The sequence below is a fragment of the Dromaius novaehollandiae genome, chromosome 2 (assembly GCF_036370855.1).
Source record: "Dromaius novaehollandiae isolate bDroNov1 chromosome 2, bDroNov1.hap1, whole genome shotgun sequence".
NCBI classification, from domain to species: domain Eukaryota; kingdom Metazoa; phylum Chordata; class Aves; order Casuariiformes; family Dromaiidae; genus Dromaius; species Dromaius novaehollandiae.
Genome location: NC_088099.1, coordinates 141,433,689 through 141,446,884, shown reverse-complemented (window position 1 = coordinate 141,446,884; position 13,196 = coordinate 141,433,689). Strand labels below are relative to the sequence as shown.

Here is a 13,196-nt window from a genome sequence, read left to right as displayed (position 1 = left end):
ATTATACTCACCTACATGTAACTGAGCTGCTTTTATGCAGCAGTTTTTGCTTAAGGCTGTGTTAAAAGTTTTCTGAAATTTTTCAAATTAAGACAAACTTCCTGTGCTCTCCCGACTAGTGAAATAGTGAAACATTTTTAACATGGGAATCTTGACTTTACATATTATTGCAAGTGATGGCATCAGAATATCAAATTATCTTTAGGCTCACTCTGTTCAATATTCTTTTCTATGAGTGAGAACTTACTTAGCATCCATACTGTAAAGGCATTTTTGTGGAGCAGCAATTTTCTGTATCTGTAAAAGCAGAATTCGGCAAAAATGCTGAACTCCCACTGGGGTGCTATAATTTTAGACTTTGTAGTATGTTTATAAATCTAAAACAATTTGGTGCTGTCATGTTTATTCTTACTGGCCTTTTAAGAAGTCACAGAATGATAAGCCACTGCTGAAACACATCAGAAACTCTTACAACTTTCAGTTTCTAACAATTATCTCTAGCTCTGAGCTTTGAAACACAAGTGGGGTCTGTGAAAAAAAGAGAGTGAGATCATGTCACTTCTCTCACCACATAAATCTTCCAGCCTCGAAAAACATATTTAAGGGTCTGTTTTGCAAGCTGCTTCCCTTGGACCTGCCACTTTCTCATCCAACTGCTCCGGCTTTCACCGGAGACCTAGCGCGACTCTGAGCCTCACCCGCGGATCCAGGCAGCTCAGAGCGGCTGAGAGACGCTGAGAAACACCGCATGAGACCAGTGTCGCTCTGAGGCGAGCTGCCCCGCTCCGCCCGGCCCTGAGGCGAACGGCCCCGCGGTAAGCAGCCCAGCCCAGCCCGGCCAGGCCGCCGCCGCCAGGAGGGCCGAGCGCGGCTGCCGCCCCGGCGCAGCCTCCCAGGAACCCCCGGATAACAGCGCCGAGCGCGGCCGCGCGGCCCGACCAGCCGCCGCTCGCTCTCGGGCGAGCGCTGCGCAGAGGCGCGCACCGCAGCGCGGGCAGCAGGGACGACGCTCCCCCAGCCGGGGCGCGTCCCCTCCGCGCGGCAGGGGGGGCTCCCGCACCGCGCCGCGCGCCGCTCGGGCGCCCCGCAGCGAGGCGCCGCCTCTGCGGGGGCTGCGGGCGGCCAGGTCGCCTCTGCCCCTTTAAGCTCCAGCTGTTCTTTTCCGCGGCGCCTATTTTTAGCTCATCCTGTTGGTAGCATCCAGCTCTGCCCCTGCCTCTCCGCGCCCCTCTCGCGCCCCCCCCCCCCCCCGCTTCCCTCGGTGGTAGGTTCCGCTCGGAGACGGCCCGGGCACTGAGCATGTCCGAACGCGCTCGGCAGCGGCCGCCGAGCCGAGGCTGCGCTCCCGCGCCTCGCTCGCAGGGCGGGAAGGACGGCGCGCGGCCGCGGGGCGCGTGAGGCAGGCGCGTGCGCGGGGCGCCCGCCGCCCCTGCTCCGCGGCGCCCGCCGCCGCCGCCGCCCGCAAGTAAGTTTCTCCGCCGGCGCGGGGTGGCGGGCGCGGGCGCCGGACCGCGGGCAGCCTGCGGGGCTGAGCCGCCGGCCCTGGCGCGCGGGGAGCGGGGCGCGAGGCGGCGGGGGCCGCCCGGCCGGCGCTCCCTGGCGAGGGGCGGCGCGGGGGGCCGGTAACCGCGCTGAAGTTGGCGGCGGCCTGCCCCGGCCGCGGCGCGTCCCGCGGAGCCGTCGCCGGCTGTGTCCCGCCGCTGCGGCAACTTCTGCGCTGCCCGCGGGCTGCTGCGGGGCCGGGGGGGCCGGGCGGGCGCCCGAGGGCTCCTGCCGCCCCTCTGGCGGCCGCCTGGCTGCGGGGCAGCGCGCGGGGACGGGCGCGGAGCTGCGCGGCGCCGGCCCCCGAGGAGAGCTCAACTCCGTGAGGTGCGCGGCGGCGGCGCGGGCGCGCTGCGGCCCGAGAGGAAAACGAGCAGGAACGGGCGATCGCTGCCCCCTTTACAGGCGAGTCGTTATAAGAATGCTTTAAAAAAAAAAAAAAAGCATTAGTATAGATTTACTAAGGCTGTGCTATTTTGCAGGAGTTTCAGATTAAGCAGATGCTACCTTAGGGAAGAAAATGCTTCCTGAGAGAAACTGCGGATTACGTGTGTGGTGTTCCCCCCCCGCCCCCCAAGTCTGAAAATTTATTATGGATGTGCTTTCAGTCTAGTGTGGGTACGATATCTTAAACTTATCCATCAACAGTAAAAAAAAATGTGAAACTATGCTTTGAATTTTTCCCCCCTCCCCTCTAAACATTGGATTTTGATATTCAGTTTAAATATGCATATTCTATTTTTGGGCCTCTCATATATGAAGTCAGAATCCCGTATTGATACTAGGATTATAAAGTTCTTTATTTAATTTTGAAAGCGGTATGTTTTTAGTTTATTTCCTTTCTCGTGCTCTGAAATGAGAAAGGGTTTCAGAAACTGCTTTCCTGTTGAATAGGAGGCTTGTTGTTTGCAAAGTTGTATTAAGACAGCTATCTAATTAAAATGATGAAATAATAGGGAAAGGGGACTTTGAGTCTATTTCTGTGAATTCTGCTTAGCCTGACGCTAGTGAAAGTATAGGACTAAGCGAGGACCAGTAAGGCCCTCTTGCTGTACAGTCTGTCTTAATTTTCATTATACCGTTATGGTAGGTAGTCCACAGTTTAGTGGCCGGACTTGTGGAACTCTTACATGCGTGATTATCTTTGCACATTGGTTCAGATCTGGTGGAATACTGAAGAGATGAATATGTTCATAAGCCTAAATGTCTGCATGTTCAGCCTCATTCTCTTAAATGATAGTTATCAAAATTTAGATGCATTTTAAAGTTCTGAAAGACCCCGAACTTGCCATTTCTACTGTGTATATTCTTAATTCTGTTAAATAGTGCTATTGCAATGGAGACCAGAAGAATGTTGTGTGATTGTTTCTATACCTCTAGGTTCTTCCCCTCTCCTAAGTGGAACAAAAAAAAAAAGACAAATCTCCGAAACAATAACATGGGAGACAGTCTGTGGCTTTCTGAAAGCCAGTCAGTATGTGTGACTGGGATCTGACTTGTGCATTAATAAGCTGCTGTCCTGTCAGTTATGTCCTAATGACTACGCAGTAACGTATGAAATAACTGGGTTCTTGAGTAGATGCCTTTTGCCTGCTGCACAAGGCTATAAGAGAATGCAGCAGGGAAGAACAGCTTGTGTTACCTATGCTGACGACATACTGAAAAATAAGGAGGGAAATTTTGTACGTGGCAACCTGCCATTTCTCTCTTCTTGTAATTAGATTTGAGCTGAAATCGTAGTAGGCATTTCCAAAATAAGTGTTCAAAAATATCAGAACCCTTGAAGTCTATATATTAAAAATGGCTTTCCATATGCTCTTGGCATAATAGTTTATTAAATAGGTAGCATTTGTGTTGCATTTACTGTTACGACATTTTAATACCTCTCACTATAGCTCCAGAGCGCATACAGATTAATAGAATTATTTCAGCATCCTAAACAGATGAGTGTTCTTTGATAGTCAAAACAAAGGCAGACAGAGCATATAAGCATATCCTCAGACTACTCTGTGGCATAATTCATGTAGAGTCTCAGTGGATTCTGTCCCTTGTCCAGGTCTGAGCCCAAGTAATGGAAATGAGGAAATTATTTGAGTGGCAGTGGGGTTAGATGTTAATTGTCTGCAAATGTCTAGCTTAGCAGATGCAGTGTTTGCACATACCTTTTCCTGCCTGAAGGAAGAAAACTAACTAATTTTCTTCCTCCATGTATTTCTTTCCTCGAAAACTCTTATTGTTCCATTATTCAGTTAATCTAAGAAAATAACTTGGACTTTCTTTTTTCTTAATAAAGTGTGTCATCTTGCATTACTTCATGTATACTCCTGCCCCTAGGAGCTTTGAGAGTAACAGAACTGTGGAAAGAAATGTTAAAATACTACTACTAATAATAAATTTTACTTCAATAAAATAAAAAATCTCTATTAATAATGCAATAGGAAATCTCCTTGAGAATTGATTACTCTGTAAGGCTGGCTAGAGACAGTAGTGTAGGATTGCCAGCATGCCCAGTTAGCTGTTAATTCTCAAGAAGATCTCTTCGCTTCATTTTTGTTGTTAAACTACCTTAATTTCTTTCTTCTTCACCCTTCAGTGAGCAGCTATTGTTTCTTAAGTTACTGTAGCAAAAATATTCAATTGAGCATATTACCAAAATCCATATGGGAGGTGACAACCTTACAGAAGCATACAGCTGTTCATGGTGAGCATGGTTCAGTGTTAGCTTAGCACAGGAGTGCTACGTGCTCACAGTTAGAAGATCCTCAAAAACTTTTGTTTAATAGGAGGCATTACTTAAATTTGGGTTAGCTCTCTTGTTTGTTGCAACACTGCAACAGACATCCTTTAAGGTGGGTGTCGTCTTATGATGTATGAACTGTCATCGTCAGAAGGCAGAAGGAGAGGTTCTGTTGGGGAAAAGTGCATGTGCTCTGAGTCTTCTTGGGAAAGATCTTCATGTGTTTCAAAAAGACATCACTATCTTCAGTTATTCAGGGCTCTCTGGTGCCAGGAACAGATGCTTACAGGGTGTGCTGGAAGCTTAAATCATGCTTTTATTCTAGTATCTGCTCCTACCATTTCTACTGGTAGGACATACATATGGAAAAGGTATCTCCTGGATATCTAATGGTATGTTATGGGTGTCAGACACTTTCTAAGACAGAAAATTATTGGACCTTAAGGTCAAAATCTTTCAGATTGTGCAGAGGCTGAAATCTTCTGTCCCTGAGAGTACTTGTCTATGGCCACAGCAATGCAGTTAGTCAGTTTCTCCTGTATGTCAGGGTACTGTCTCCATCTTCCAATTACACACTGAAGCAAGTTGTCTTGCCCCCCCGCCTCCACCTTGCTCCTGCTTTCTTACAGTACTCTTGCAGAACAGACACAGAGGGAGCATTAGCTATTCTCATATATTTTTGCCTGTGAAAGGGGAGGGTGTGGAGAAGAAAAAGTCTGGGGGAAAAGACAGGCAGAGAGGAAAATTCATAAATCTGTGTTAATCTTCCACAGCTCTTGTACTGAGACCTAGCTGAAGTATTGGCTCCTTAACTCTTCAGTGAAGTAACTCCCCAGTTTCCCTTTTTTGAGGGGAAAGGGCCTTTCAGCTTCACTTCATTACTTCTCAGGAATACATGCAAATATATTTCTTAAGAAATGCTGTGAGGAGAGACAGAAGCAAAGAGAATAGAGGACAGCTACCCACAAGTTAAACATTTCTCATAGTAAGAGTTCCCAGCAGTCATGAGCAGAGCGTACAAACAAGCTGTTTGCAACAAAACAGAGGATGGTACCTTCTCTGAGGCCTACGTAGCATATTGTCCACATAGCCCAGGTGAGTAACATGGAAAGAACTGGGACTCTGAGCAGAAGGATAATGTATACCATAGTTTTGTATGACAAGTGTATTTGCGAGTTCTTCCTTGAGTAGCTGGAGGCTGTGAACAGTATACCAGTCTTTTCTTTATTTCTTTTTTGCTGGACCCAGCTGTTTTCAGGCTTGGACTGCTAAGTCTAAGCCAATTTCTGTTAAGCTTTTATGACCCTTTTTGTTTCATATTGGGGCTCCTTCAAGACTAGGGGTGAAGTAACAGAGTGCATACAAAGTAATTGTTAATGAGCTTTGGCAGCCCAGCTAATTTAGACTGACTTGAATAAGAGTTAAACTTGTGTAGGAACGATAGAATTCCCCCAGTACAACCAAAGAGATTATAAAAACAGAGGAAATATTTGCGATGACTTCCCACATAACAGAAACTGGGAGACAGCCTTGAATACATTCTTGGTTGAACAAGACTTTCTGCTTTGGTGGGGGGAACTCCTACCATTCATTTAAAACTTAGGAGTAAACCCCTTAATATGCCTGATTAAATTTAAATTATTAGATTAATATATATCTAATTTTATATATAAAAATTAATATAAATTATTTATATTAAAATATAAATTTAAATAAATTTTAAATTATTAATTAGCCTAAGCATTTGTTTTTAATAATTTATTTTTAGTTTTGTGTTGTTTTTATTCAACTTCCAGCTATCAGATTTGACTTTAAGTGCTAGTTCAGAGCTACATATTGTCAAACTTATTTTCTTTATGAATGTGTGTACATATTGCTCAAGACTTCCTTGTAAGACTAAACTCGTTGTCTTTTACTGTTATGTATATTTTCAGTCCTTGATTCATTTTTGAGACTAAACAATTATTCTGTCACCTGGAAGCCATACCTGCCGTGTCTTGGATGCAAATGGTGACTTCCACAAGTGTGCTTTACCTGAATGTGCCGTAACTTCACATATAATTAAAATCTCGGGGTGGGGGGAGGGGGAACAGTCAGTACTGTAACAAGGAAAGGGAACATAGAGCGCTTCTTCATGGTGAGGTAGCTACAAGATTTTTTTAGTACTTTGCTAATAAATCTAGCAGTGATCAAAAGTGAAAAATGAGTGAAAGAGAAAATTTTGAACACTCTTAGAGCATTATTTTCTTTCTTAATAAATCGTTGTGACAAATTGCCCAGACCATATACTGCTTATTTAGTTGCTGAATAATACTAACAATAATAAGAAGTGTCTCTAAGATGCATCTCTCATGCCTTCTGATCAGTTTGAGTAGCCTAAGTTGTTTATACAAGCCCTAGAATGGAACTGCTTACATAGCCATCACTTTGACAGTGATGGAGCTTTCCTGAGGTAAGAACTTCATGATTTTTTTCTAGAAACCACAGATTAACTTATTTTGTATATACTTCTAATACAATGTTATTTAAATACTTAATAGTGATTTTACTTGCTAGGAGTAGGACATACAAATCAGGCCTTTTTTTGTTCCAGTACTGCTGTTTATGTGTTTTTTGAAAAGCAGAAAGCTGGACACTACTCTGTACAAATAACATTTTAAATGAAGTGGTCAGCAAAGAAGAATGTTTTATGTAGTGTGCAATATTTTGGGTTGTTGTAACTAGCTTTGCCATAGTTGGATTGTCAGTGAAAGCTATTGGCAGAGCTTAAGCTGATGTTAATGATGTTAAGCTGATTTTTCCATAGTAGATGGTAACCTTGTTGGCCTATGAATGAGAAGCTTAGTCACATATGATCCACCTTAAGAGTTTACACATTGCTTAATAATGAATGACCAGAGAGTAAACATTTTTTGTTAATCTGGGATATATCTCTTTCATCTCCTTGAAGAAGACTCAGCTGACATCTGTCCATTGATGAATGTATAGTATTTCTAATGGTGCATGTAAAGGAAAGCTGTGGCAGTTCTGTACCAATCATGTGATACCTCTGAAAGTCAATGTATTACCTCTGATGGTATAGGCAACTTGTTTGTTCAGTGGTACTATTTGTAGACACTTATGTTCTGAAAGATGTTCTAGCAAACCTTTTATAATGTCTAGATAGGGTACCAAGAACAATCTTCTCTATCTTCGCAGAATCAAAGAATGGTTGAGGTTGGAAGGGACCTCTGGAGATGATCCAATCCAACCCCCCTGAACAAGCAGGGTCACCCAGAGCATGTTGCACAGGATCACGTCCAGGCAGGTTTTGAATACCTCCAGAGAAGGAGACTCCACAACTTCTGGTGTTTCAGGTTGTACCTGTTGTCCTATCGGTGTGTGCCACTGAAAAGAGCCTAGTCCCAATCTCTTTACACCTTCAGATATTAAAATGCATTGATAAGATCCCCCCTCAGTTTTATCTTCTCCAATCTGAACAGTCCCAGCTCTCCTCAGCCTTTCTTCATATGAGAGATGCTCCAGTCCCTTCGTCATCAGTGGGGGATCCCATCTGTTGAACCACTGAACTTCTGAATTTGAGGAGATTTTATTGTGCAAATGCATAGCATAGCTGCTTAATTTATATGCCTGTTCTTTCCAGCCACTTTGTGTAAAATTCCTATTCATTTCACCGTGAACTTGAGTTCTGGAAACACAGAAAAAAATCAGCTATCTCCAGTGCTCCTTTTATGAAAGCTTTTGGGATGCACAGCTATGAAGTGACTTCATAGGTAAAACATTGTTCACTTTAGTTCACTTATGGTTAATAAGACTCCAGAAACCTTTATAAGAGGAAAAGCACATAAAAATAAGGCTTTAAGTGATACTGTAAACATAGCCACATTTTTTTTCTTAAGGCATTGATACAGCCACATTATATGGAGGCACCTTCAAAAATAGTAGCTAATGTTATTAGTTATTCCGTAATCTAACAATAGCTGTACAAATGCTTAAAAACATCATCTACATATTTCATGAATAATACAGAACATACTAAAATGTTTGTATTTATAGTCACTGAAGTGAAATTGGATTCACTTGTGAGTCTTATATTTGTGATTTTAAATTCTTAATATTGTTATATTTCATAAACTGATATTTATATATTGCTGGTGTAAACCTAATCTATTCAGTCATTTCTATCTCTGGAAGTTGAATTCAAAGTTGTCTTATGCATAACTTACACTGAAAAGGCAGGACATCCATGTTGTTGATACAGGCACATTCAATGATGATTAATCGATATGTTCTAGCTTCTGAAAAGGAGAGCTGTAACAGCTTTTAAATCTGCTTTAGAGAAGGAAACGATTCTTATTCAGGAACTACAAAGGGCAATAGCAAGGAAAACAGATATGACAGGGTACAGTTGGGATCTAATGGTTAGTCTCTGGGGGTTTCTCAGTATTTTCCTCTTGGTTTATGCCTATATCTCTCTTTCTTGCCCCCCTGTCTCCCCCTCCCCCAAATGTATGAAACTCCACAGCCTTTCTGGGCAACCTGCTCCAGTGTTCAGCCACTCTCACAATTAAAAAGTGTCTTCTTTGTTCAGATGGAATTTTCTGTGTTTCAATTTGCGCCCATTGCCTCTTGTCCTGTCTTTGGGCACCACTGAGAAGAATCTGGCTCCGTCTTCTTTGCACTGTCCCATCAGGTGTTTATAACATTGATCAGATCCTGCCTAAGCCTTCTCTTCTCCAGGCTGAACAGTCCCAGCTCTCTCAGCTTCTCCTCATAGGAGTGATGCTCCACTTACTCAGTCACATTTGTGGCCCTTTGCTGAACTCACTCCAGTATGCCCATGTCTCTCATGTACTGGGGGACCCAGTGCTGGACACAGCACTCCAAGTGTGGCCTCACCGGTACTAAGTAGAGAGGGGAAGGATCACCACCCTTGATCTGCTGGCAATGCTCTGCCCAATGCAGCCCAGGATGCCACTGGCCTTCTTTGCGGGAAGAGTGCGTTCCTGGTTCACGGTCAGCTTGTCCACTGGGACCCCAGGGCCTTCTCTGCAAAGCGGATTTCCAGCCAGCTGGCCCCCAGCATGTGGGGGCTTTTTTCCTACATGCAGGACCCTCCACTACCCTTTGTTGAACTCTGTGCCCGTTTCTCCAGCCTGTTGATGTCCCTCTGAATGGCAGCATAGTCCTCTGGGGTATCAGTCACTCCTCCCACTTTTGTATCATCTGTAAACTTGCTGAGGGTGCATTTGGTCCAATCATCCAGCTCATTAATGAAGACGCTAAACAGTATTGGCCCCAGTATCAACCCCTGGAGGATATCACGCGACTGAATCAAAAGTCTTACTAAAGTCAATGTAAATAAACAACATCCATGCCTCTCCTCTCATCCGCCAAGTCAGTCATCTGATGTCTCTAGAATGGAAACAGTAGCTGTTTAAGTGAAAGTAATGGTTTATAAGTGAAGGTTGAAAGTGAGACTAACAGATTTATCAAAGTTTTACTGCTCAATCACTTTTCCACTTACTACTTCCCAATGTCTTCCTTTATGCAGTGCATACACACTGTAAGCTGATTGTAATGGGCAGGGAATGTACAGGCATAGCTCGGAGATATTGCAGGTTTGGTTCCAGACCACTGCAGTAAAGCAAATATCACAATAAAGTGAGTCACACAAATATTTTGGTTTCCCAGTGCATATAAAAGTTATGTTTACACTGTACTCTAGTCTATTGAGTGTGCAATAGCATTATGTCTGAAAAAACAATGTACGTACCTTAATTAAAACATACTTTATTGCTAAAAAAAATGCTAACCATCATCTGCGCCTTCAGCACGTAGTAATCTTTTTGCTGATGGAGGATCTTGCCTCGACGTTGATGGCTGATCAGGGTGGTGGTTGCTGAAGGTTGGGGTGGCTGTGGCAATTTCTTAAAATAAGACACCAACGAAGTTTGCCATATTGGTTGCTGAAGGTTGGGGTGGCTGTGGCAATTTCTTAAAATAAGACACCAACGAAGTTTGCCATATCGACTGACTCTTCCTTTCACAGAAGATTTCTCTGTAGCATGTGATGCTATTTGATAGCATTTTACCCACAATAGAACTTCATTCAGAATTGGAGTCAATCCTCTCAAACCCTGCTGCTGCTTTATCAACTAGCTTTATGTAATATTCTAAATCCTTTGTTGTCATTTCAACAATGTTCACAGCATCTTCACCAGGAGTAGATTCCATCTCAAGAAACCACTTTCTTTGCTCATCTGTAAGAAGTAACTCCTCATCCATTAAAGTTTTATCATGAGATTGCAGCAATTCAGTCACATCTTCAGGCTCCACTTCTAACTCTAGTTCTCTTGCTGTTTGCACCACATCTGAAGTTACTTCCTCCACTGAAGTCTTGAACCCCTTAAAGTCATCCATGAGGGTTGGAATCAACTTCTTCCAAACTCCCGTTAATGTTGATATTTTGACCTCCTCCCATGAATCACAAATGTTCTCAATGGCCTCTAGAATGGTGACTCCTTTCCAGAAGGTTTTCAGTTTACTCTGCCCAGATCCATCAGAGGAATCACTTTCTATGGCAGCTATAGCCTTATGAAATGTGTTTCTTAAATAATAAGACTTGAAAGTTGAAATTACTCCTTGATCCATGGGCTGCACAATGGATGTTGTGTTAGCAGGCATGAAAGCAACATTAATCTCATTGTACATCTCCATCAGAGCTGACCAGGTGCATTGTCAATGAGCAGTAATATTTTGAAAGGAATCTTTGTTTCGAAGCAGTAGGTCTCAACAGTGGGCTTAAAATATTCAGTAAACCATGTTGTAAACAGATGTGCTGTCATCCAGGCTTTGTTATTCCATTTATAGAGCACAAGCAGAGTAGATTTAGCATAATTCTTAAGGGCCCTAGGATTTTCCGAATGGTAAATGAGCATTGGCTTCAGCTTAAAGTCACCAGCTGCATTAGCCCTCAACAAGAGAGTCAGCCTGTCCTGTGAAGCTTTGAAGCCAGGCATTGACTTCTCCTCTCTAGCTATGAAAGTCCTAGATGGCATCGTCTTCCATTATAAGGCTGTGTTTCATCTACATTGAAAATCTGCTGTTTAGTGTAGCCACCTTCATCAATTATGTTAGCTAGATCTTCTGGATAACTTGCTGCAGCTTCTACATCAGCACTTGCTGCTTCACCGTGCACTTTGATGTTATGGAGATGGCTTCTTTCCTTAAACCTCATGAACCAACCTCTGCTAGCTTCAAACTTTTCTTCTGCAGCTTCCTCACCTCTCTCAGCCTTCATAGAATTGAAGAGAGTCAGGGCCTTGCCCTGGATTAAACTTTGGCTTAAGGAAACGTTGTGGCTGGTTTGATCTTCTATCCAGACCACTAAAACTTTCTCCATATCAGCAATAAGGCTGTTTCGCCTTCTTATCATTAGTGTGTTCACTGGAGTAGCACTTTTAATTTCCTTCAGGAACTTTTCCTTTGCATTCACGACTTGGCTGTTTGGCGCAAGAGGCCTAGCTTTCGGCTTGTCTCAGCTTCTGACATGCCTTCCTCACTAAGCTTAATCATCTAGCTTTTGATTTAAAGTGAGAGATGTGCGGCTCTTGCTTTCACTTAAACACTTAGAGGCCATTGTAGGGTTATTAACTGGCCTAATTTCAATATTGTTGTGTCTCAGGGAATAGGGAGGCCCGAGGAGAGGGAGAGAGACGGGGGAATGGCCGGCCAGTGGAGCAGTCAGAATACGCACAGCGTTTATCGATTAAGTTCACTGTCTTATATGGGTGCGGTTCGTGGCCCCCCAAAACAGTTACAATAGTAACATCAAAGATCACTGATCACCATAACAGATATAATAATAATGAAAAAGTCTGAAATATTGCGAGAATTACCAAAATGTGACACAGAGACACGAAGTGAGCTCATGCTGTTGGAAAAATGGCGCTGATAGACTTGCTCGACGCAGGGTTGCCACAAACCTTCAATTTGTAGAGACCACAATATCTGCGGAGCGTGATAAAGCGAAGTGCGGTAAGATGAACTATGCCTGTATTTGATTGTTCTAGAGGGCTGCACACATTCAGCTGTTTCTAAGGAATTAAAGTGGGTGTTTTATTTTTATCTCCCAATTATTATCTCAAATTAATACAGATCTGTTGAATCTGAGGCTCTGAGGCTCTGAATGTAAAGTTTTCTCAGGTTCCTGCTGCCATAATAGCTGCCTTACATATCTTCCCAGTGTAACCTTGGACTTGCTTTATCCTCTGGTTAGACCTGAAATGTTGGGTCTAAAGCAGTAGCAGTTTCACTGTGCTGCATTGCCTCTGCGAGTCTACCTCCGTGCACAGCTTTCCATTCATAGCATCCCTGCATTCAAGGTTCCCAGAGGGCAGAGCTTTCACCTGAATGCGCTCATATCTAAGAAGACAGGGTCAAACAGGGCTTCGGCATTTTTTCGTCTCAGCTGACAAGAGCTGCAGAAATAGTGGTTGCTAAAAGTGAGATTTTTGCGTATGTTGTTTGTAGCATTGAGGCACTGGGATGTGCTGGAGTTTAGGTAACATGAGGAAACATTCAGACTAAATAAGAAGAGCTGTACTTGGATTTGAGGACCATGAGAAAGAGGCGTTGGATCAGATTAGGACTTGGGTGGGCTGCCTGGACAGAATCTTAGTGTTGGTTGGTGTAAAAACCAGAACTAGGATGAGGTTGTCGGAGAGTGGTGATGGTGCCTGGTGCATAGATCTGAATGGGGCTGGGGGAAGCTGACAAGGGTATTGGGCAGGTGGAAAGAAACAAAAGTAGCAGAGTGTGCTTCTAATGAGGGTAGGCCTCGACTAGAAGGAATAGAGTCTAGAAGGAGTCTAGAGTCTAGAAGGAATCCAAGGTTTCTGATTCTTGCTTTCCC

The 13,196-nt window shown here is 43.6% G+C and overlaps 1 protein-coding gene and 1 pseudogene across 3 annotated transcripts in view; one reads left to right on the top strand and one right to left on the bottom strand.

Moving 5' to 3' along the window:
* Positions 1–1,249: 1,249 nt before the first annotated feature.
* The window catches only part of OXR1 (oxidation resistance 1), a 276,903-nt gene continuing 264,956 nt past the window's right edge, over positions 1,250–13,196 (top strand). Inside the window, exons 1-2 of one of the 3 annotated variants that reach the window (XM_064507617.1) lie at positions 1,250–1,465; positions 7,478–7,635. The gene's annotated coding sequence lies outside the window, so the exon portion shown is untranslated. Of the gene's footprint in view, positions 1,466–1,828; positions 1,948–7,477; positions 7,636–13,196 lie in introns of those variants that run through there. The other 2 variants (XM_064507616.1, XM_064507619.1) reach the window with 2 other exon arrangements.
* LOC135327381 (tigger transposable element-derived protein 1-like) lies at positions 10,211–11,972 on the bottom strand (annotated as a pseudogene).